The sequence below is a fragment of the Macaca fascicularis genome, chromosome 3 (genome assembly GCF_037993035.2).
Source record: "Macaca fascicularis isolate 582-1 chromosome 3, T2T-MFA8v1.1".
Classification (NCBI taxonomy): domain Eukaryota; kingdom Metazoa; phylum Chordata; class Mammalia; order Primates; family Cercopithecidae; genus Macaca; species Macaca fascicularis.
The window spans coordinates 59,613,485-59,636,441 of NC_088377.1; the positions used below are offsets into that span (position 1 = coordinate 59,613,485).

The 22,957-nt window shown below is 45.7% G+C and overlaps 1 protein-coding gene and 1 pseudogene across 1 annotated transcript in view; both read right to left on the reverse strand.

The window, feature by feature from the left end:
- Window positions 1-16,072, reverse strand: part of TMEM248 (transmembrane protein 248) — a 38,066-nt gene extending 21,994 nt beyond the window's left edge. The window contains exon 1 of the mRNA XM_005549426.4: window positions 15,852-16,072. The gene's annotated coding sequence lies outside the window, so the exon portion shown is untranslated. The remainder of the gene's footprint in view (window positions 1-15,851) is intronic.
- Window positions 16,073-22,229: 6,157 nt separating this feature from the next.
- Window positions 22,230-22,711, reverse strand: LOC102137716 (large ribosomal subunit protein eL31-like; annotated as a pseudogene).
- Window positions 22,712-22,957: the final 246 nt, after the last annotated feature.

A 22,957-nucleotide genomic window follows, 5' to 3' on the forward strand; every position in this document is an offset into this window, starting at 1 on the left:
TTCATACCGGCTAGGAAACCTAGAAGAAATGGATGAATTCCTATACACACAACCTACCAAGACCTGATGGCTTCACTGCTGAATTCTACCAAACACTAAAAGAAGAATACCAATCCTACGCAAACTATCTCAAAAAGCAGAGGAAAAGGGAGTACTTCCAAACTCATTATAGGAGGCCAGTATCACCCTGATATCAAAACCAAAGATACATAAAAAAAAAAAGGGAAAACTACAGGCAGATATCCCTGATGAAGATTGTTGTAAATCTCCAAAATATACTGGGCAAACCAAATTCAACAAAACATTAAAAAGATCATTCGTCCTGACCAAGTGGGATTTATCCCTTGGAAGCAAGGATGGTTCAACATATGCAAATAAATCAGAGATACATCATATCAGCAGAATAAAGGACAAAAACCACACGATGAATTCAACTGATGCTGAAAAAGCATTTGATAAAATTAAACATCTCTTCATGATACTAAACCCTCAAAAAACTGGGCTTAGAAGGAACATACCTCACACAATAAAAGCCATATACAACAGGACCACAACTAGTAACATACTGAATGGGGAAAAACTGAAAATGTTTCCTCTAAGATCTGGAACACGAAAAGGATGCCCACTTTCACCACTGTAATTCAACAGAGCACCAGAAGTCCTAGCTAGAGCAATCAGACAAGAAATAAAGGGCGTCCAAACTGGAAAGGAAGAAGGTAAATTATCCTTGTTTGCAGATGGTATGATCTTATATTTGGAAAAAACCTAAATACTCCATCAAAAAACTGGAACTGATAGACCAATTTTCAGTAAAGCTGCAGAATACAAAAATCAACCTATAAAAATTAGTAGCATTTCTATGTGCCAATAGAGAGCAATCTAAAAAAGAAATCAAGAGGTCAGCCATGATGGCTCATGCCTGTAATCCCAGTACTTTGGAAGGCTGAGGCAGGTGGATTGTTTGAGGCCAGGAGTTTGAGACCAGCCTGGCCAACATGGTGAAATCCCATCTCTACTAAAAAAAAAATAAAAATTAGCTGGGCATGATGGTGTGCATCTATAATCCCAGTTACTCGTGAGGCTGAGGCATGAGAATCCCTTGAATCTGGGAAGTAGAGGTTGCAGCGAGCCAACGTCGTGCCACTGTACTCCAGCCTGGACAACAGAGTAAGACTCCATTTCAAAAAAAAGCATAAAAACTACTTACATAGTACTTGTATTACATTAGGTACTGTAAGTAATCTAAGAGATGATTTAAAGTAAATGGGGGCCAGACGTGGTGGCTCACGCCTGTAATCCCAACGCTTTGGGAGGCCAAGGTGGGTGGATTACCTGAGGTCAGGAGTTCGAGGCTAGCTTGGCCAACATGGTGAAACCCCATCTCTACTAAAAACACAAACGTCAGCCAGGTGTGGTGGCATGCACCTGTAATCCCAGCTACTTGGGAGGCTGAGGCAGCAGAGCTGCTGGAACCCGGGAGGCAGAGGTTGCAGTGAGTTGAGATCGCGCCACTGCACTCCAGCCTGGGTGACAGAGCAAGACTCCATCTCAAAAATAATAATAACAATAATAATATAGAAACAAGACTAGTTAGGTTTAGATTAATAGGATTCATAAATAAAAATGTCAACAGTAAATCAGAGTTCAATTTACTGAGCTAGAACAAAAACTTAATTTTTTTTGGTTTTTTTTTTTGGCCACAAGAGTCTCACTCTGTTGCCTAGGCTAGAGTGCAGGGGCATAATCTCAGCTCACTGCAACCTCCGCCTCCTGGGTTCAAGTGATTCTCCTGCCTCAGCCTCCTGAGTAGCTGAGATTACAGGCGCATGCCACCACGCCTGGCTAATTTATTTATTTTTCTTAGTAGAGACAGGGTTTCACCATGTTGACCAGACTTGTCTTGAACTCCTGTCCTCAAGAGATATGCCCGCCTTGGCCTCCCAAAGTGTTGGGATTGTAGGTGTGAACCACTACACCTGGCCCAAAACCTAACCTTATATAAAAATGAATAGGAACCATTTACCTCTTGGAACTACAATTATGAAACGTTCAGAAAAACAGTAGAAAAATCTGAATCAGAATTCACTTCAAGGAAAACTAATAGTCATTAAAAGCACATTACACCAGAATTTAAACAGTTATATCAACACAGATACCCACAAAATGGCAAATATTGTCAAATTAAGCCAATTTAATTTAGGGAAACTTCCAGCACAAGCAATTATAGCGACAATTATAGTCACTAAAAAAGCGAAAGAATGGGTCGGGCGCAGTGGCTCACGCCTGTAATCCCAACACTTTGGAAGGCCAAAGTGGGTGTATCACCTGAGGTCAGGAGTTTGAGACCAGCCTGACCAACATGGTGAAACCCCGTTTCTACTAAAAATACAAAAATTAGCTGAACATGGTGCCGTGCACCTGTAATCCCAGCTACTCAGGAGTCTGAGACAGCAGAATCACTTGCCCAGGAGGGAGAGGTTGCAGTGAGCTGACTTCGTGCCACTGCACTCCAGCCTGGGCAACAAGAGCAAAACTCCACCTCAAAATAACAATAATAATAATAATAATAATAATAATAATAGAAGAATGTTTGAATAAAACTATTAAGATTCCAAACATTTTACAAACATAAAATTCCCTTCTACCATTCACAAGTGTTTTCAAATAGGAAATCAATGAAGACTAAATAAATGTATTCCTTCTGCAAAGAGTTACAAGAAAGTTTCTGTGAGCATCACAGTGGCAAATGTTAGTTTTAATTAATGAATAAATTAAGTTCTGTTTAGGAAAAAAAACAGAGATAAAAGAAAGCACACTATCTGACCCCTCCCCCTAAATTCATTCCAACTCCAATTAGGGCGTCCTGGTATTGACCAAGATAAAGAAAGAAATGACCACGACTGGGAAGCTGCCTCGCTGAAAAGTCCAGGGATTTAGGGTACACAGAACACGTCCAAAAGGCAATTTCACAAGCACGTGAGAACACGTGATGAAAATCTATCAGCACAGTACCTTAGATCTCTGAGACTAACACAATGAAGATGCTAAACATCAGATGGCACTTTAAGCAAGCAAAATGCAATACCAAGACTATCCCACAGGTATCTCTAGCAACCCACAAGTTACAAATAACACAAGTTCCTTAAAAAGGGGCGCGGAAAGGGCTGTATTATAAACTTTCTGGAGACCAACTTGACCATACATATCAACAGTGTTAAAATCTGGCATATTTTATCTCCAACATTCTACTTCTAAGAACTAAAACTAAGGAAACACCCATTGCTCCAAAGATTTAACTACTCAGAGTTATTTTTGGAGTGTTTGCAATTGTTAAAAAATGGAAAACTACATATCCAACAATAGCAGGGCACAACTGAATAAAGTAGGATTTCTCTCCAGTATTGTACCTATCAAAAACACAAGATCTGGGCATGGTGGCACACGCCTGTAGTCCCAGCTACGTGGGGGGCTGAGGCAGGAGGATGGCTTGAATCTGGGAGTTTGAGGCTGCAATGAGCTATGATTACGCCACTGCACTCTAGCCTGAGCAACAGAGTGAGATCCTATCCCCCCAACCACCAAAACAAAGCAGGGGCTAGGCACAGTGGCTCACGCCTATAATCGCAGCACTTTGGGAGGTCGAGGCAAGCAGATCACCTGAGGTCAGGAGTTTGAGACCAGCCAGGGCAACTTGTAAAACCTTGTCTCTACTAAAAACACAAAAAATTAGCCAGGTGTGATGGCACGTGGTTGTAGTCCCAGCTACTCAGGAGGCTGAGGCACGAATTGCTCGAACCTGGGAGGTTGCAGTGGGCTGAGATCGTGCCACTACACTCCAGCCTGGGTGACAGAGTGAGACTCTGTCTCAAAACAAACAAACAAACACCCACAGAATCTAAAATATCACATACAGCTGCCATAAAAAAGAAAAAAATCGGCCAGGCGTGGTGGCTCATGCCTGTAATCCTAGGACTTTGGGAGGCTGAGGTGGGTGGATTGCCTGAGCTCAGGAGTTCGAGACCAGTCTGGGCAACACAGTGAATTCCTGTCTCTACTAAAACTACAAAAAATGACCCGGGAGTGGTGGCATGCACCTGTAATCCCAGCTATAGGGAGGCTGAGACAGGAGAATTGCTTGAACCCAGAAGGCGGAGGTTGCAGTGAGTCATGATTGCATCACTGCACTCCAGCCTGGGTGTCAGAGCAAGACTGCATCTCAAAAACAAAAAGTTCTCAGGGAAAACTGTGCTCTGCACAATCCTCCATCTGGCGAGGTGAGGAGATAAGAACAGGGATGGAGAAACTGAGGCAACAGGTAAACAACAGATGGCGCTTTACATAAGCAAAAGGCAATACCAAGGTTACCCTAATATCTCAGTCAACACACAGTTTGCAAAAGAACACAGTTCCTTACAGGTAGCCAGGAAAAGGCTGTGTTACAAACTTTCAAAATACTACTGGTTCAGGTGAAAGGGACAGAGGACAGAGGTGGAGGAGGAGATGCTGACTTTTTATTACATGAGTTAACAAAAACACAGTTAATTGGGTCGGTGCAAAAGGAATCGTGGTTTTCGCCAATATGTAATGGCAAAAACCACAATTACTTTTGTACCAACCTAATATAAGGGGAGCAAAGGAGCTAGTAAAGGAGGAAGGCCGGCCGGGCACGGTGGCTCACACCTGCAATCCCAGCACTTTGGGAGGCCGAGGCGGGTGGTCACGAGGTCAGGAGATCGAGACCATCCATCCTGGCTAACACGGTGAAACCCCGTCTCTACTAAAAATACAAAAAATTAGCTGGGCGTGGTGGCGGGCGCCTGTAGTCCCAGATACTTGGGAGGCTGAGGCAGGAGAATGGCATGAACCCAGGAGGTGGAGCTTGCAGTGAGCCAAGATAGCACCACTGCACTCCAGCCTGGGTGACAGAGCGAGACTCTGTCTCAAAAAATAAAAAAAATAAAAAAAAAAGAGGAAGGCCTCCCGGTTGGGCACAATAACTCACACCTATAATCCCAGCACTGTGGGAGGCTGAGGTAGAAGGATTGTTTGAGGCCAGGAGTTCGAGACCAGCCTGGCCAACACAACAAGACCTTATCTCTACAAAAAATAATTTTTTAATAAATTAGCTAGGCATGGTGGTATACACCAATGGCCCAGCTACTTGGGAGTCTGAGGTGGGAGGACTGCCTCAGCCCAGGAGGTCAAAGCTATAGTGAGCTAGGATCATGCCACTGCACTCCAACCTGGTTAACACAGTGATTAAAAACAAACAAACAAAAAAAATGTAACTTTGCAACTTAATAACGTTTTATCAGAAAAAAAGTAAGTTAACATCCATTATGCCACAGACACAGGAAACCTTTCAGTCTCTCCCTCTCCAAAGCCCGCATATGTACGCCACACGGCTACTTGTCCAAGTTTTAAACTAGCTTTATTATAGTTTCAAAAACGTTCTTTTTTTTTGAGATGTTGTCTCGCGTTGTCACCCAGGCTGGCATGCAGCAGTGTGATCTCTGCTCAACCTCTGCCTCCCGGGTTCAAGTGATTCTCCTACCTCAGCCTCCCAAATAGCTGAGACTACAGGCGCATGTCACCACGTCCGGCTAATTCTGATATTTTTAGTAGAGATGGGGTTTCACCATGTTGGCCAGGCTGGTCTCAAACTCCTGACTTCAAGTGATCTACCCGCCTCAGCCTCCCAAAGTGCTGGGATTCTAAGCGCAAGCCACCATACCAGGCCCACCATTCATCTTAAATGAGATTTTCTACCTTAGGTTAAATGGGAAGTTTCTGAAAGGTGAGGAAGAGAGGATGGGCAAGCCCACTCTCTACGCCGACCAAAAGAAATACACTGGACTTGTGCTAAGAGAGAATGACAGAAACTCACCTTCACGTAGCAGAAAGTAGCATTTCTCAAATATCCTGTGATATCTGAGACCCTCGAAGAGCTTTAAGGCTGGGGTTACAAACCCTGAGCCTAGAAAGCAACAGTCATTGACGCGATGCCAGATTATCCAACACTTAGAGTTAAAGACACTTATTGGTATCAAAGACACCCTGTGCAAGCTCCAGCACCTAGTTGCCCCGAGCACTGCGCAGAAACCACCTTCCTGCCCCACCGCAAAGCAGTGCAGGCAGAATGAACCTTCAGAGAGACAAGTGAGAAGCAATGAAGACACAGGAGAACTTCAAGGTCTCCAGTAATCTCTGGGCTGCCAAGTCCAAAGCCGGAGCTACAGTCCCTAACTCATGTTGCTGCAGCAGCATCTGACACAGAAGTGGGGTGGATCCTCTCCCAGCTTCCACTCCTGGTTTTCCTAACATTCATCTGGCCACCCCTTCCTTTTCAGGCTCCTTCAAAAGCTGGTGTTCCCAAGTTCCAGCTGGGGCCTCTGCTCAAGGGGGACACACTCATTCATGCCTTAACCCCATTTTATGTATCCACTCACCTCCAGATCCAAACACTCACCGACTAGAGCTCTCTCCTTAGATGACCCAAAGGCCAACGAGGCCAAAACTTATCCCAAGGCAACAAATTGGCTCCTCCCCATAAGGAAAAACACGGTGATTTACCTAGTAATCCCTGCCAGTCATTCTTTTTTTTTTGAGATAGGGTCCTGCCATTCTTTCTTTCTTTTTTTTTTTTTTTTTTTTTTTTTTTTTTTGAGACAGGGTCTGGCTCTGGTGCCCAGGCTGGAGTGCAGTGGTATGAGCATGGCAGCCACCTTGACTTCCCAGGCACAAGTGATCCTCCCACCTCAGCCTCCCAAGTAGCTGGGACTACAAGCACATGCTACCACTCTCGGTTAATTTTTGTATTTTTTGTAGAGAGAGGATTTTGCCACAATGCCCAGGCTGGTCTCAAACTCCTGGGTTCAAGCGATCCTCCTGCATCAGCCTCCCAAAGGCTGGGATTACAGATATGAGCCACTGCGCCCAGCTCCTGCCAGTCATCCTTGATACTCTGACTCTCCTACAACCAGTTACCAAGTCCTATCATTTCCACATTTTAAGTGTCTTCTCAAAGGCAGCTCTCACTCCATCCCCACTGACACTGCCTCCCTCAGCCAAGTTAAACTGTTGTCTGAGTCGGGTGCTCGCAGCTGTAATTCCAGCACTTTGGGAGGCCAAGGCGGGTGGATCACCTGAGGACAGGAGTTAGAGAGCATCCTGGCCAACATGGTGAAACCCTGTCTCTACTAAAAATGCAAAAATTAGCTGGGCGTGGTGGGGAACGCCTATGATCCCAGCTACTCAGGAGGCTGAGACAGGAGAATCACTTGAACCTGGGAGGCAGAAGATCGAGCCACTGAACTCCAGCCTGGGCACCAGAGCGAGAGTCTGTCTCAAAAAATAAATAAATACATAAACAAAAATTTGTCTCTCATTTCCATGATATTGTTTCTGCATCCCTCCTACCTTGGACAGTGCCTGACACCGAGAAGGTGCTTAACAATAATAATGTCTACCATCATTGCCTACTTTTTGAGAGAGGCACCGCTCTAAGAGTTTTGCACCTATTACGCATGATCCCTAAAACAATTCTGATCCCTAAAACATTTTACAGATGGGGAAATTAAGGCATATAGAAGTCAGTTAATGTGTCCATGATCACACGGGAAGTGAACCTGGATTCAAATCCAGTTGGCCTTCAGAGCCCATCCATTAACCATTAAGTTCTACTTCGGTCCAATAAATGATACAGGTTTGCAAAAAGAAGTCAATCTGGCAGGGCACAGTGGCTCATGCCTGTAATTCTAGCACTCTGGGAGGCTGAGGCCAGCCGACCACTTGAGCCCAGGAGTTCGAGACCAGCCTGGGAAACACAAGAAGACCCCGGGTCTACAAAGAATACAAAATTTAGCTGGGTGGGGTAGTGCACACCTGTAGTCCCAGCTACTTGAGAGGCTGATGTGGAGGGATCACCTGAACCCAGAAGTTTGAGGCTGCAGTGAGCTGTGACGGCGCCACTGCACTCTAGCCTGGGAGACAGAGTTAAACCCTATCTCAAAAAATGAAAATAAAAAGGAAAAAAACATTTCTTTTTGAAGAGTCAATCCCATCAAATGAGATAAAGGCAGAAAAGCATCCATATAATTTTGCAATCAAGACATCAATAGTGATGTAAGCAAAACCCCTTTCACTAGGGTGACAGAGGTAAAAACCAGGTGACATGGATGAAGCAGTGAGAAGAGAGCATTCCTAACAGCTAACACTTAACCAACATGCCATTCCCAGGCACGTGTAAAGCGCTTCACATAACATATTTTTTAATCTTTGCAACACTGCTAGGTAGATACTACTATTCCCACTTTACAGATGAGAAAACTGAAGCAAATGAGCTTCAGTAATTTGTACTAGGTCACACTGCAAATAAATGGCAGAAATGGATTCTGACTTAATTCATCTGACCCCAAAAGCCATGCCATCAATCACAATGCCAAGGTTGATAAGACAGTTTCAAGTCAAATACCAAAGTAAGGGGAAAAAAACCCAATCTCACATACCATAGATATACTAAGTGTATTTTAGTCATTGACTTTAACAAAGGCACAATTAAGAGATCAACATTTTTGAAGTTTAAAATGTTTAACTCTTTTTTTTTTTTGAAGACTGAGTTTTAATCTCATCACCCAGGCTAGAGTGCAATGGCGCAATCTCGGCTTACTGCAACCTCTGCTCCCTGGGTTCAAATGATTCTCCTGCTTCAACCTCCTGAGTAGCTGGGATTACAGGCGCCCGCCACCACGCCCAGCTAATTTTTCTATTTTTAGTAGAGACAGGGTTTCACCATGTTGGCCAGGCTGGTCTTGAACTCCTGACCTCAGATGATCTGCCTGCCTCGGCTTCCCAAAGTGCTGGGATTACAGGCGTGAGCTACTGGGCTCGGCCTATTTTCCTTTTTTTTTTTTTAGGCGGAGTCTCACTCTGTCGCCCAGGCTGGAGTGCAGTGGCGCTATCTCGGCTCCCGGGTTCAAGCGATTCTCCTGCCTCAGCCTCCCGAGTAGCTGGGACTACAGGCGCCCGCCACCACGCCCGGCTACTTTTTTTTTTTTTTTAATAGAGACGGGGTTTCACCATGTTAGCCAGGATGGTCTCGATCTCCTGACCTAGTGATCCGCCCGCCTCGGCCTCCCAAAGTGCTGCGATTATAGGCGTGAGCCACCGCGCCCGGCTCATTTCTTCAGCAGGGTAACTCCCATCTCAGCACTCATTCATCAGTTAAAAGTATGAAGCAAAGACTAGCACCGTCTTCTGCCAATAGTGTCTTGTTTCTTAATGTGATACAATTCAGAGTGCAGAACAGACTTTCACAATAACTCACGTTTAAAAGGAACCAAAGAGAGACTGCTCGCGGTGGCTCACGCCTGTAATCCCAACACTTTGGGAGGCCAAGGTCGGAGGATCGCTTGAGCACAGGAGTTCAAGACCAGCCTCGACAACACAGTGAGACCCTGTCCCTTAAAAAAAAAACCCAAATTAAAAAAAATTAGCTGGGCATGGTTTCACCTATAGTCCCAGCTAATTGGGAGGGCAAGGCAGGATGATCAGTTGAGTCTAAGAGTTCAAGGCTACTGTGAGCCATGGTCACACCACTGCACTCCAGCCTCGGTAACAGGGAGAGACCCTGTCTCAAAAAAAAAAAAAAAAGATCAAATGAGAAATTACAAGCGAAAGCATAGTTTTAGTTGCTAAACGTGTAGTTTAGGCAACATCAGTAGTCTCATAAAGACAAAAGGAAAAGAACGTAGGCTGATATAATTACATGTCTGGAACCAGACTTACTTCCAAAACTCAGACTTTCCATGTATTTCTCCTCACTTACAGTTAATGAATGCATCATTCCATTTTCAAAATCATGATACAAAACCATGGTAACATTCGACATTCCCCCCGCTTCTTAAAAAAATTCACTACAGTCTCAAGATGGAAAATAATTTATCTTTGTTCTTTAGTTTTTTAAATAATTGCCGACCATCTTAAACACCAAAATTAAAAGTACTCCCATATTAAAATTTAATAATGTGGGGCTTAATCGATTTTTAAGAAAACAAGTCATGAGGGATGCCAAGATCAAATAAAAGCTAAAGGTTCAATAGGAAACCTTGCTGTAACCAAACTCAGTGTGTAAGACTGGGACATGTTTGAAAAACAGCACTTGCAACCAAACAGCACAAAAGTCCAAATGGCAGTGCTTCGAAGGCTATGTCATGTACTCCCCAGGATCACATTGAGGTATGTAATCGTACGCAGAAAAAACACTACAGACCTCTTGTCAAATGTATTTGATATGTACATGAGAAAGGTAACTTAAGGATTTCCACGTCCGAAATCAATTTAAATGAAAATTGAGTATGCTAAAACCTCTATCTTTCCTCCTTTCCATTTTTTCTTTTTAAAGAAAAGCCAAGGTTCTTTGTCCATTTTTCCTTCCCTTTTTTTTTTTTTTTTTGTTTCAGATAGAGTCTTGCTCTGTCGCCCAGACTGGAGTGCAGTGGTACGATCCTGGCTCACTGCAACCTCCGAATCCCAGGTTCAAGTGATTCTCCTGCTTCAGCCTCCTGAGTAGCTGGGATTACAAGCATGCGCCACCATGCCCAGCTAATTTTTGTACTCTTAGTAGAGACGGGGTTGCACCATGTTGGCCAGGTTAGTCTCAAACTCTTGACCTCAAGCAATCCACCGGCCTTGGCCTCCCCAAGTGCTAGAATTACAGGCGTGAGCCACCGTGCCTGGCTGCCCATTTTTCAATTGGATTTTTTGTTTTCTTCCTACTGAGTTGAGCTTTGTATACATTTTGGATATTAACCCCTTTTCAGATGTACAGTTTGCAAGTATCTTCTCCAAATCCCTAGGAATTAAAAAATGGGCAAGGGACATGAACAGATGTTTCTCAAAAGACCAACAAATGGCCAACAGATACAGCTGGCCAACATATTCACAATCACTAGAGAAATGCAAATTAAAACCACAATGATGTATCATCTCACACCTGTCAGAATGACTGTTATCAAAGAAAGACAAATGTTTGTGAGAATGTGGAGCTAAGGGAGCCGTTATGCACTGTGGGAATGTAAATTAGTACAGCCATGATGGAAAACAGTACAGAAATTCCTTTAAAAACTAAAAGTAGGCTGGGCATGGTGGCTCATGTCTGTAATCCTAGCACTTTGGGAGGCTGAGGCAGGTGGATCACGAGGTCAGGAGTTCAAGACCAGCCTGACCAACATGGTGAAACCCTGTCTCTACTAAAAATACAAAAAATTAGCCAGGTGTAGTGGCGTGCACCTGTAATTCAGCTACTCAGAAGGCTGAGGCAGGAGATCGCTTGAACCTGTGCGACAAAGCGAGATTGTCTCCCAAAGAAAAAAAAAAGAAAGAAAGAAAAAACTAGAAATGGAATTACTTTATGATCCAGCAATCCCACTACTGAATATATAACACCCCCAAATTGAAATCAGATTGTCAAAGAGATGTCTGTACCCCCATGTTCACTGCAGCACTATTTGCAACAACATGGACAGACGCAACGAACATTATACTAAGAGAAATAAGCCAGGCACAGAAGCACAACATAGGATTCCACTTTTGTATGGAATCTAAAAGACAATGGAACTCACTGCAGCAGAGAGCAGAACTATGGTTACAGAAGTGGGGGGTTGGGGAACAGGGAGATGATGGTCAAAGGGTACAAAGTCCATTAGAGAAAAAGGAACATATTTTTTCTGAGTTATACTGCACAGTGTGGTAAATATAGTTAATACAGTTATTTTGGGGCGGCTCACACCTTTAATCCCAGCACTCTGGGAAGCCGAGACGGGAGGATCACTTGATCCCAGGACTGCGAGACCAGCCTGAGCAACAAAGTGAGACTCTGCCTCTACAAAAAATCAAAAAATTAGCCAGGTGTGGTGGTGCACATCTGTGCTCCCAGCCACTCAGGAGACTGAGGCAGGAGTATCACTTGAGCCCAGGAGGAGGAGGGCGCAGTGAGCCATGATCACCCATAGCACTCCAGCCAGGACAAGAGAGCAAGACTCTGTCCCGTAATAATAATAATAATTATTATTATTATTATTATTTTTTTAGTAGAGACGGGGTTTCACCGTGTGAGCCAGGATGGTCTCGATCTCCTGACCTCGTGATCCGCCCACCTCGGCCTCCCAAAGTGCTGGGATTACAGGCGTGAGCCACCGCGCCCAGCCATAATTATTTTTTTAAATTAAAAAATAAGGCTGGAGCCGGTGGCTCACGCCTGTAATCCCAGCACTTTGAGAGGCCGAGGCAGGGGGATCACGAGGTCAGGAGTTCAAGACCAGCCTGACCAACATGGCGAAACCCAGTCTCTACTAAAATACAAAAAAATTAGCTGGTTGTGGTGGTGTGTGCCTGTAGTCCCAGCTACTCGGGAGGCTGAGGCAGGAGAATTGTTTGAACCTGGGAGGCAAAGGTTGCAGTGAGCCAAGATCATGCCACTGCACTCCAGCCTGGACAACAGGGCGAGACTCCATCTCAAAAAAATAAATAAATAAAAATAAGGCCAGGTGTGGTGGCTCATGCCTGTAATCCCAGCACTTTGGGAGGCCGAGGCAGGTGGATCACCTGAGGTCAGAAGTTTCAGACCAGCCTGACCAACATGGTGAAATCCTGTCTCTACTAAAAATACAAAAATCAGCCAGGCGTGTTGGCGGGCGCCTGTAATCCCAGCTACTCAAGAGGCTGAGGCAAGAGAATCGCTTGAACCCGGAAGGTGGAGGCTGCAGTGAGCTGAGATCATGCCACTGCACTCCAGCCTGGATGACAGAGCAAGACTCCGTCTCAAAAAAAATAATAATAAAATGAAATAAAATAAAGTCTAAGGCTGAGGCCAGTGAGGTCCTGAGATTAGTCATAAAATCTAGAGCAATTACATGGCATCCTGTTTGAATGGCTTCAAAGGTTCTTCAGGACTGGGCAAGAGAAACACACCATTTCTGTGACGTGGACCAGATGTCATTAAAAACCCTCTGGAGAGGACTGAAGAGCTTGCCATTTATCCTTTGGCTGTAGCCAGAGCACAGACCAGACTAGAGTTGTGCTCCTGCAAACTAAACACAGGCACTGAAACAATTCACAGACGTCAAATTTAATTTCCTGATTGTCAATACCAGATAGGAATGACAATCAGCATCTTTTTCATTGTCCTTAATAAAATAAGTTAAGCATTGTTTTATGCCACTGGCCTCTTACAGAACAAGACAAACCCATCAAATGAAAACAATTATTTAGAAACCAAAGGCCAGGCCTGGCGGCTCACACCTGTAATCCCAGCACTTTGGGAGGCTGAGGCGGGTGGATCACTTGAGGTCAAGAGTTTGAGACCAGCCTAGCCAACATGGTGAAACCCTGTCTCCATTAAAAATACAAAGATTAGCCGGGTGTGGCAGTATGCACCTGTAGTCCCAGCTACTTAGGAGGCTGAGGAATCACTTGAACCCAGAAGGTGGAGGTTGCCTCACTGCACTCCAGCCTGGGCAACACAGCAAGACTCCATCTCAAAAAAAAACAAAAACAAACAAAACAAACAAAAACCCAGAAATCTACCAGGAGCTGGACTGGATAGCTTATGCTTATCTTTCTTAGAAAAGCATTTAACCCTTAACTAGCTGCCTCTGCCAATATTTCTAGGCACTGACTGCCCACCTACCCAGCCTGGGTGCTTGTCCACCAACTGGCCCTAGTTTTTTCATTTCCCAGCTAATTCTGAATGGCCCAAATCCTCCCGATCTTTCTAGGTCCACCTCAAAAGTTACTTCATGAGTTTTAGGCCAAGCGAGGTGGCTCACGCCTATAATCCCAGCACTTTGGGAGGCCAAGGCGGGCGAATCACCTGAGGTCAGGAGTTCAAGACCAGCCTGGCCAACACAGTGAAACCTCGTCTCTACCAAAAATACAAAAAATTAGCCGGGCATGGTGGCGGGCGTCTATAATCCCAGCTACTCAGGTGGCTGAGGCAGACGAATCGCTTGAACCTGAGGGGCAGAGGTTGCAGTGAGCTAACTTCACGCCACTGCACTCCAGCCTGGGCAACAGAGCAAGACTCGGCCTCAAGAAAAAAAAAACAAGTTTCTGATCCTAACCATAACAAAATCCCTAACATTTGGTATACCACTATGGCAATTCAGTCCTGCCACATTTTCTAGCCTATTGCTTCCTCTAAGTACATTCCTTGCAGGCAGAAACTATTACTATATTTGCACTTAGGCCAGGTGCGGTGGTTCAAGCCTGTAATCCCAGCACTTTGGGAGGCAGAGGTGGATGGATCACCTGAGGTCAGGAGTTCAAGACCAGCCTTTTTAGTAGAAACATGGTGAAACCTTGTCTCTACTAAAAATACAAAAACTAGCTGGGCATGGTGGCAGGCGCCTGTAATCCCAGCTACTAGGAAGGCTGAGGCAGGAGAATTGCTTGGACCTGGGAGGCGGAGGTTGCAGTGAGCAGAGATTGCACCACTGCACTCCAGCCTGGGCGAAAAGAGCAAGACTCTGTCTCTATATATATATATATATATAGCACTTAGCTCCACCTTTCCTTCTTGCACCAGATGCATCTAGAGCCTAAACAGAGAAGGTGCCTGTCAACCAGCGTTTGGTGATTTCAGTATTGAGACTTCGGTGCTAGCAGTGATTCCAGTCCACCTGATTCAGGCCACAGGAATTCTCCCAGAATCTTCACTACAAGTTGAAACTCCGCATCCTTACTCTTAAGAGAGTAAATGCTCTTGGGGTCAATGTACACGTAAGTATAACTGAGGTGCGCGACAGGTCTACTTCCTGTCAGAACCGCTAGACGAAAAGAGGAAGTAGGTGGACACCCTTATCGGTCAAGCGTTGATGGAACATTCATCTACAAATGAGATACACATGCTCAGACCCTATGCTGACCCAAGCTGACGGTGCTATCGAGACAAACCACTTTATCACATATTCATCACCAGCCTCGGAGTTTTTCTTCCCACTCTCTCCCATAGCGGCTCACCTTTGAGGCAAGAAAGGAGCAGTTCAGGGGGAAGCCACAATCCTTACACAGCAGGCTTCAAAGAAGCTCACCATTCATCAGCCAGTGAGGGCTGTCCTCTGCTAGTTGAGAACCAAACTCAGACATTAGATTCTTCCACAAAGGCCTCCTCACCAGCTGTCCAATGGGTACGGCGTTCACACGACTCAAAACAGCACCACAGGCCTGGTTTTATTACTGATGGTCCCCATCACAGGAACTGAAACTACATGCCTCTAGATTACCTTGCGATCACTCCTCATTTTATTAAAAACATTAATAAAGAATCCACCCCATTCTGGATATTTACCAAGCTTGACACAGGGAACACCACTATGCCATTTAACTTTGTGCACATACGTGACTCTCTCCCTCCCACCTTTCTGAGATGTGTTTCACTGGCAAACGGAGAAGAAATACAAACACTCCCCAAAGTCGAAAAATGGCAAACGACCAAAATGTTTCCCGTGCCAAATTCGAATTATCCAGGCCTCGGCTCCCGACGTGGGAAGTCCCGCCATCTCCAAGGCCGGCAGGGAACCCTGGCTCGGGGAACGCGGCTGGGCCAACCCCAGTGTGGGGGTACCAGGCCGAGGTCGGCCGATGCTGGGCGACCCCCGCCAGCAACTGGGTCGGGGGCCGCATCCCGAGAAGCGGGGAAAGAAGCCGGCGGGGAAAGAAGCCGGCGGGGAAAGAAGCCGGCGGGGAAAGAAGCCGGCGGAGAAGCCGCTCCCGACCAGCACGACCCCCGCTCCCGGCCCCGCGGGCAGCCCCGACTGGGTCCGACCCCCGCCCGCCCTCCAGCCCCGGCTTACCCCGCCCCGGCGGGCAGCTGCTAGCACCGGGCCCAGCCGGGCCAGCTGCTCGGCGGACGCCCGCGGCCGCGCTGGGCTCACTCGTGGCGGCGCGTGGCGGGCCCGGGGCCGCTCGGCACCATCTTCTCCGCCGCGCCGGGGACAGCGTCCGGCTCCGCAGGGCCGACGCGAGGACCAGACGCCAACCGGGCTCCCGCCGCCGCCTCAGCTCGGGCTCCGACAGCCGCGGTTTCCGGGTGAAAAAAAAAAAAACACACACGCCACCTCCAACGCCTCCGTGACCTCCGACCCCGGGCGTCCGACGGCGGCGCGGCCGGGACAAGCTTCGTCAGAAGCAGGCGGCGGAGACCAAGCTTCTGGGATGGGTCGCGTGCATGCGGACGTGCGTGGAGTGCGTGATGGACGTTTATGGGGCTGTGTGCGGGTCTGGTGTTGTGCGCGTGCGTGTGTACGTAGTGCGTATATGTGGCTCGTAGTCAGTGTGCATCGTGTACAACGGTGTGTGCGGTGCATGTGCGTATGTGTGCGCGTGTGTGGTGTGTGATGGGTGTGAGTGTGGGTGTGTGCATGCGTAGATGTGTAGGGAGTGCGCACACGTTAGTGTGTGCATGCTCATGTGTGTGCTGTGCGTGTGTCTGTTGATGTGCTGGTATATTAATCACTGCTGAGAAACATATAATTTTGGACCAGGAGCGGTGGCTCACGCCTGTAATCCCAGCACTTTGGGAGGCCAAGGCAGGAGGATCCCTTGAGTCCTGGAGTTCCAGCACCAGCCTGGGTAACATAGGGAGACTCTGTCTCTATTTATAAATAAAATAAAATGAAAATGAAAATTTTAAAACTATAATTTTGTGCAATCACTTTGCAAAATAATTTGGTATTACGCACGCAGTACACTTAAAGATATACACATCCTCTCTTGAGAATATATTACCCTGGAGAAACAGTTGCACCTATGCACAAGTAGACAAAATAATGCTTATAGCAGCACTAATGTTTATAGCAGCAGTATGGCTCACTAAAAATTGGGGAGAAAAAGCAGATGTCCATACAGTCAAATGTAAAAATCAACTTTGACATATTCATGGTTTGGTTTGTTTTTGTAGAGACAGGGTCTCCCTATGTTACTCAAGCTGGTCTCAAACTACTCGGCCCAAGTGACCCTCCTGCCTCAGCCTCCCAAAGTTCTAGGATTACAGGTGTGAGCTGCCACGCCTGGCCCATCTTCATGTTTAATCAGATACAAAAGACCAGTGAAAATTATTTAATACAGCTCACACAATTATGGTGGTCAATTTCAGAATATATTGGCAGGGAACAAATCACAAAATGGTACACTGCTACGTTTCCATTATATAAAATTCAAAACAGGCAAGTTAATCAACATATTGTTTAGAGATGCATACATAATTGGTTGAACTGACATGAAGCACGAGAAAAAGATACATAAACTTCATGTTAAGTGTTAGGGGAATGGGATGGGGGAGGAGCACAGGGCACTTTAAAGGTAAACAAAGTTTTGTTGTTACTTTTGAGACAAGGTCTTGCTCTGTCACCCAAACTGGAGTGCAGTAGCATGATCATGGCTCAGTCCAGCCTGGGCCTCCCAAGCTGAACTGATGCTCCTGTCTCAGCCTCCTGAGCAGCTGGGACCACAGATGTGCACCACCGTGCCCAGCTAATTTTCGTGTTTTTCATAGAAATGGGGTTTCCCCCAAATTGCCCAGGCTGGTCTCAAACTCCTGGGCACAAGTGATCTGCTCACTCCCACCTCCCAAAGTGCTGGGATTACAGGCATGAGCCACCACACCAGCCATCTTTAACAGAAGTTTATCAGGTAAAGCCTGTAATGATCAACACAATGGCTCAGTTCCTTCACGGAATACCCTCTTATTTCCATGATTCTTGCCCTCTTTTGTTATCTTGCACCATTTGAATTATCTTCCTTGTTGTAATGGGTGTCACATTATCTGCAAGTGCAGGCAGTATTGAATTCTGTACATAACGATGGAACCAAACTCCCTAAGATGATGTCCCTTACCAGGCTATGACTGAATGTAATTAAAGGAGCCCCACCACCAATGGCACCATATATGGCTTAGTGATTGAGACCGTAGGAGAATGTAAAAAAGCAACCTCAAATCTTTTATCCTAGCTGCCTTGTATGGGATTTCAAAAAATTTTTTCTTTTTGTTTTGAGATGGAGTCTCGAAACTGTCACCCAGGCTGGAGTGCAGTGGCGCAATCTCGGCTCACTGCAACCTCTGCCTCCCGGGTTCAAGGGATTCTCCTGCCTCAGCCTCCCGAGTAGCTGGGATTACAGGCGCGTGCCACCACATGCCTGCTAATTTTTGTATTTTTAGTACAGAAGGTGTTTTGCCACATTGGTCAGGCTGATCATGAACTCCTGGCCTCAAGTGATCCACCCACCTTGGCCTCCCAAACTGTTGGGATTACAGGCGTGAGCCCGAGTCCAGTAAAAAAAAATAAAAAAATAAAAAAAGCTTTTTAATACAGACAAGGTCTCTCACTGTGTTGCCCAGGCTGGTTTTGAGCTTCTGGCCTCAAGCAATCCTCCTTACTCAGTTTCCCAAAGTGCTGGGATTATAGGTGTGAGCTACCGTGTCCAGCTGGATTGTAAAATTCTTTTTTTAAAAAAAAAAGATTACATGGTGCAGCCACTTTTAAACAACAATCTGGCAATTTCTCAAAAAGTTAAACATAGAGTTACCATTTGAAGCCAGGCATGGTGGCTTGCACCTGTAATCCCAACACTTTGGGAGGCTGAGGCAGGAGGATCGCTTGAGCCCAGGAGTTCAAGACCAGCCTGGCCAACATGGTAAAACCCTGCCTCTACTAAAAAATAAAAATACAAAAATTAGCTGGGCATGGTGGTGGGCACCTGTAATCCTAGCTACTTGGGAAGCTGAGGCAGGAGAATCACTTGAACCTGGGAGGCAGAGGTTGCAGTGAGCTGAGACTGCGCCACTGCACACCAGCCTGGGCAACAACAGAGTGAGACTCCGTCTCAAAAAAAAAAAAAAAAAAACCAGCCTGGAAAACATAGCAAACCCCATCTCCAATAAACAAACAAACAAACAAACAAACAAACAAGTTCTAAGAGATACAGCTTTATATTAAAAAAAAAAAAAAGTTACTGGCCACGTGTGGTGGCTCATGCCTGTAATCCCAGCATTTTGGGAGCCCAAGGTGGGTGGATCACCTGAGGTCAGGAGTTTGAGGTCAGGAGTTTGAGACCAGCCTTGCCAACATGGTGAAACCCCATCTCTACTAAAAATACAAAAAATTAGCCGGATGTGGCGGCGGGTGCCTGTAATCCCAGCAACTTGGGAGGCTGAGATGGGAGAGTGGCTTGAGCCCAGGAAGCAGAGGTTGCAGTGAGCCAAGATCACACCACTGCACTTCAGCCTGGGAGACAGAGCCAGACCTTGTCACAAAAAAAAAAAAAAAAAAAAAAAAGGTTACCATTTGACCTCACAATTCCACTCCTGGAGAGCCAAGAGAATTGCAAACAAAAATTCCAAACAAAAAGTTGTACGGGAGTGTTCATAGCAGCATCATAATACCCAAAAAGTGGAAGCAACTCAAATGTTCATCAACTGATTAATGGATAAACAAAATGTGGCAAATTCACACAGCAGAATGGTATTCAGCCATGAAAAGGAATGAAGAAATAATGCATACTACAGCATAGATGAATGTTGAACATATTATGCCAAGTGAAAGAAGATAGTCACAAAAGGCCCTGTATTGGATGACTGCATGTCTATGAAAGTCCAGAATAGACACATCTATGGAACAGAAAGATTAGTGGTTGGGTTGCCTAGGGTGGGTGAGAGGCAATTGGGAAGTGGTGAAAATATTCAAAAACAGGCCGTGGCTCACACCTGTAATCCCACCACTTTGCGATTACACTTGAGGTCAGGAGTTTGACACCAGCCTGGCCAACATGGTAAAACTCCATCTGTATTAAAAATACAAAAATTAGCTGGGCATGGTGGTGCATGCCTGTAATCCCAGTTACTCGAGATTAACTGGGAGGCATGAGAATCGCTTGAACCCAGGAGCCAGAGGTTGCAGTGAGCCAAGTTCATGCCATTGCACTCCTGCCTCGGCGACAGAGCAAGACTCTGTCTCAAGAAAAAAAAAATTGTGATGATGGTTGCCCAATTCTGTGATTAAACTAAAAACCACTGAAGTGTACACTTTTAATTGAGTTAATTTTATGTAGGTTAATTAGATCTAAACAAAACTTTTTTTTTAAGGTTAAGGCTTTACAAAAGAAACAAAACCAAAACAAAAAAAGGGATAAAAACATGGGCTCTAATCATGTGGAAATCTTTAGACAGTTAATTTTTTAATGGCATGAAAAAGAAGGAAATTGACAAAGAGCCAACAAAATCTTGAGATAATTTTCTAGGAATCTGGGGTTCCCACCATGAAGTCTCCTCAAACTCATTAGCATATACAGTTCCGAGGCTTAGAGAAATTTCAGAAAATTCTTCCGATGAACCTACAGCATTGAATGCCAAAATACCCACTTTTTTTGTTTGTGCATTTTGAGACAGGGTCTTGTTCTCTTGCCCAGGCTGGAGTGCAGTGGCACAATCATAGCTCAGTGAAGCCTCAACCTCTCAGGTTCAAGCAGTCCTCCTGTCTCAGCCTCCAAAGTAGCTAGGACTACAGATGCGTACCACCACTTCCAGCTAATGTCTTTATTTTATGCTTTGTAGAAACAGTGTCCATTGCCCAGGCTGGTCTCAAACTCCCAGGCTCAAGCAATCCTCCCACCTCAGCCTCCCAAAATGCTGGGATTACAGGTGTGAGCCATCGCATCAGGCCCCCACTTTTAATATTAAGTCAGTAGTCCCTTGTCCCATACTTGCAAATTTCTCTTTAACATTGAGATGGTTTGAAAATTAGAAAATAAGGCAGAGCATGGTGGCTCATGCCTGTAATCTCAGCACTGAAGGAAGCTGAGGCTGGAGGATCACTTGAGGTCAAGAGTTCAAGACCAGTCTGGCCAACATGGTGAAACCCTGTCTCTACTGCAAATTCAAAAATGAGCCAGACATGGTAGCAGGAGCCTGTAATCCCAGCTACTCGGGAGGCTAAGGCAGGAGAATCGCTTGAACCCGGGAGGGGGAGGTTGCAGTGAGCCGAGATCGGGCCACTGCACTCCAGCATCGATGATAGAGTGAAACTCCATCTAAAATAATAATAATAATAATAAATTAAGTGGCATTCCTTATCAAAAAAAGAATCAAGGTGGTAATAGAGAAAGAAGATCGACAAGAAGGACAGAACCTCTTGATCCAGCTCCCAGTGGGGTTCCTGAGACCTTTCACAAACGTGTGTGGGAAGTGGTCATGATTGAGAAGAAACTCTTTCAAGTTTACCGTGACAGGAACACAGTGGAGAGTGTTGCCTAGGCTTACTAATGAGCTCCTTAAGGGCAGCAGAATTAATTCAGGGCCGTATGGGGATGCCACTGTGAAAGGGATCAAAGGTAAAGTCTGGTTCAAAGTTGGAATGTGTGATTTTTAAAAATATATAATGTATATTGTGACAGTGTCTCCCTTACCTGAATGCTAATAAGGGTATGGATAATAACGTCTGAATGGAAATTTCTTTCCCTGCTGAGTAAAATGAAATAAGAAATGACATGTACATCTTTCTCCAGTTGGACATGCAAAAATGAGAGCCTTTACCATTACCCAAGCCAATTCACAAAGTATGTCTGAAGCCGTATCAGAGACCTGGGCCAGGCACAGTGGTTCACGCCTGTCATCCCGGTGCTTTGGGAGGCCGAGGCGGGAAGGTCACTTGAGGCCAGGAGTTCAAGACCAGCCTGGGTAACATGGCAAAACCCCATCTCTACAAAAAATACAAAAATTAGCTGGGTGTGGTGGCGGGCGCCTGTAATCCCAGCTACTTGAAGAGCTGAAGTGAGGCTGGGCGCGGTGGCTCACGCCTGTAATCCCAGCACTTTGGGAGGCCGAGGCAGGCAGATCACGAGGTCAGGAGTCCGAGACCAGCCTGACCAACATGGTGAAACTCCGTCTCTACTAAAATACAAAACTTAGCCAGGCGTGGTGGTGCACGCCTGTAATCCCAGCTACTCAGGAGGTTGAGGCAGCAGAATTGCTTGAACCTGGGAGACGGAGGTTGCAGTGAGCCGAGATTGTGCCACTGCACTCCAGCTGGGATGACAGAGGGAGACTCTGTCTCAAAAACAAAAAGAACTGAACGGGAGGACTGCTTGAGCCCAGGGAGGTCGAGACTGCAGTGAACCATGACTGCACCACTGCACTCCAGCCTGAGTGACAGAGCAAGACCCTGTCTCTTAAAAAAAAAAAAAAGAAAGAAAGAAAAAGAAAAGATACCTGAAGAGCAACAAGAAATTGTTTTCCTAATAAAGGAAAAATTTTTTTGGCAATTTTATAACTTTATATGATGTATTTGACAATCAGCGATTAGTTCTCATCCACATTGTCTACAGATTTTTCAAAGTAGTAACAGGTACATAGGTAGCCAAAGTATAGAGCTTATTTGGTGAATCTTCAGCCTCATTCCGTTTTCTGGACAACAGCACACAGATACCGTATGGGATATTCCTTTGGCCCAGACAGCTTTGTTCAGCCTGGTATCAATGCGCACATCTGGAGTTCCCATCTCCTTCATGGCATATTTCAGAATTTGAGTGCCCGAGGGGCACGCTTCTTGAAGCCCACTTCATGGATGTGCTTGTGAGTGTTGATGGTGTATTCTCGGGTCACCACCTCATTGATGGAAGAATGGCCCTTTTTCTTCTCGCCACCCTTCTTTGCGGAAGCCATTCTGCCGGGTATCGTTAACGAAATTTTTTTTTTTTTTTGAGACGGAGTCTCGCTCTGTCGCCCAGGTTGGAGTGCACTGGCGCGATCTCCACTCACTACAAGCTCCGCCTCCCGGGTTCACGCCATTCTCCTGCCTCAGCCTCCCAAGTAGCTGGGACTACAGGCGCCCGCCACCATGCGCGGCTAATTTTTGTATTTTTAGTAGAGACGGGGTTTCACGGTGTTAGTCAGGATGGTCTCGATCTC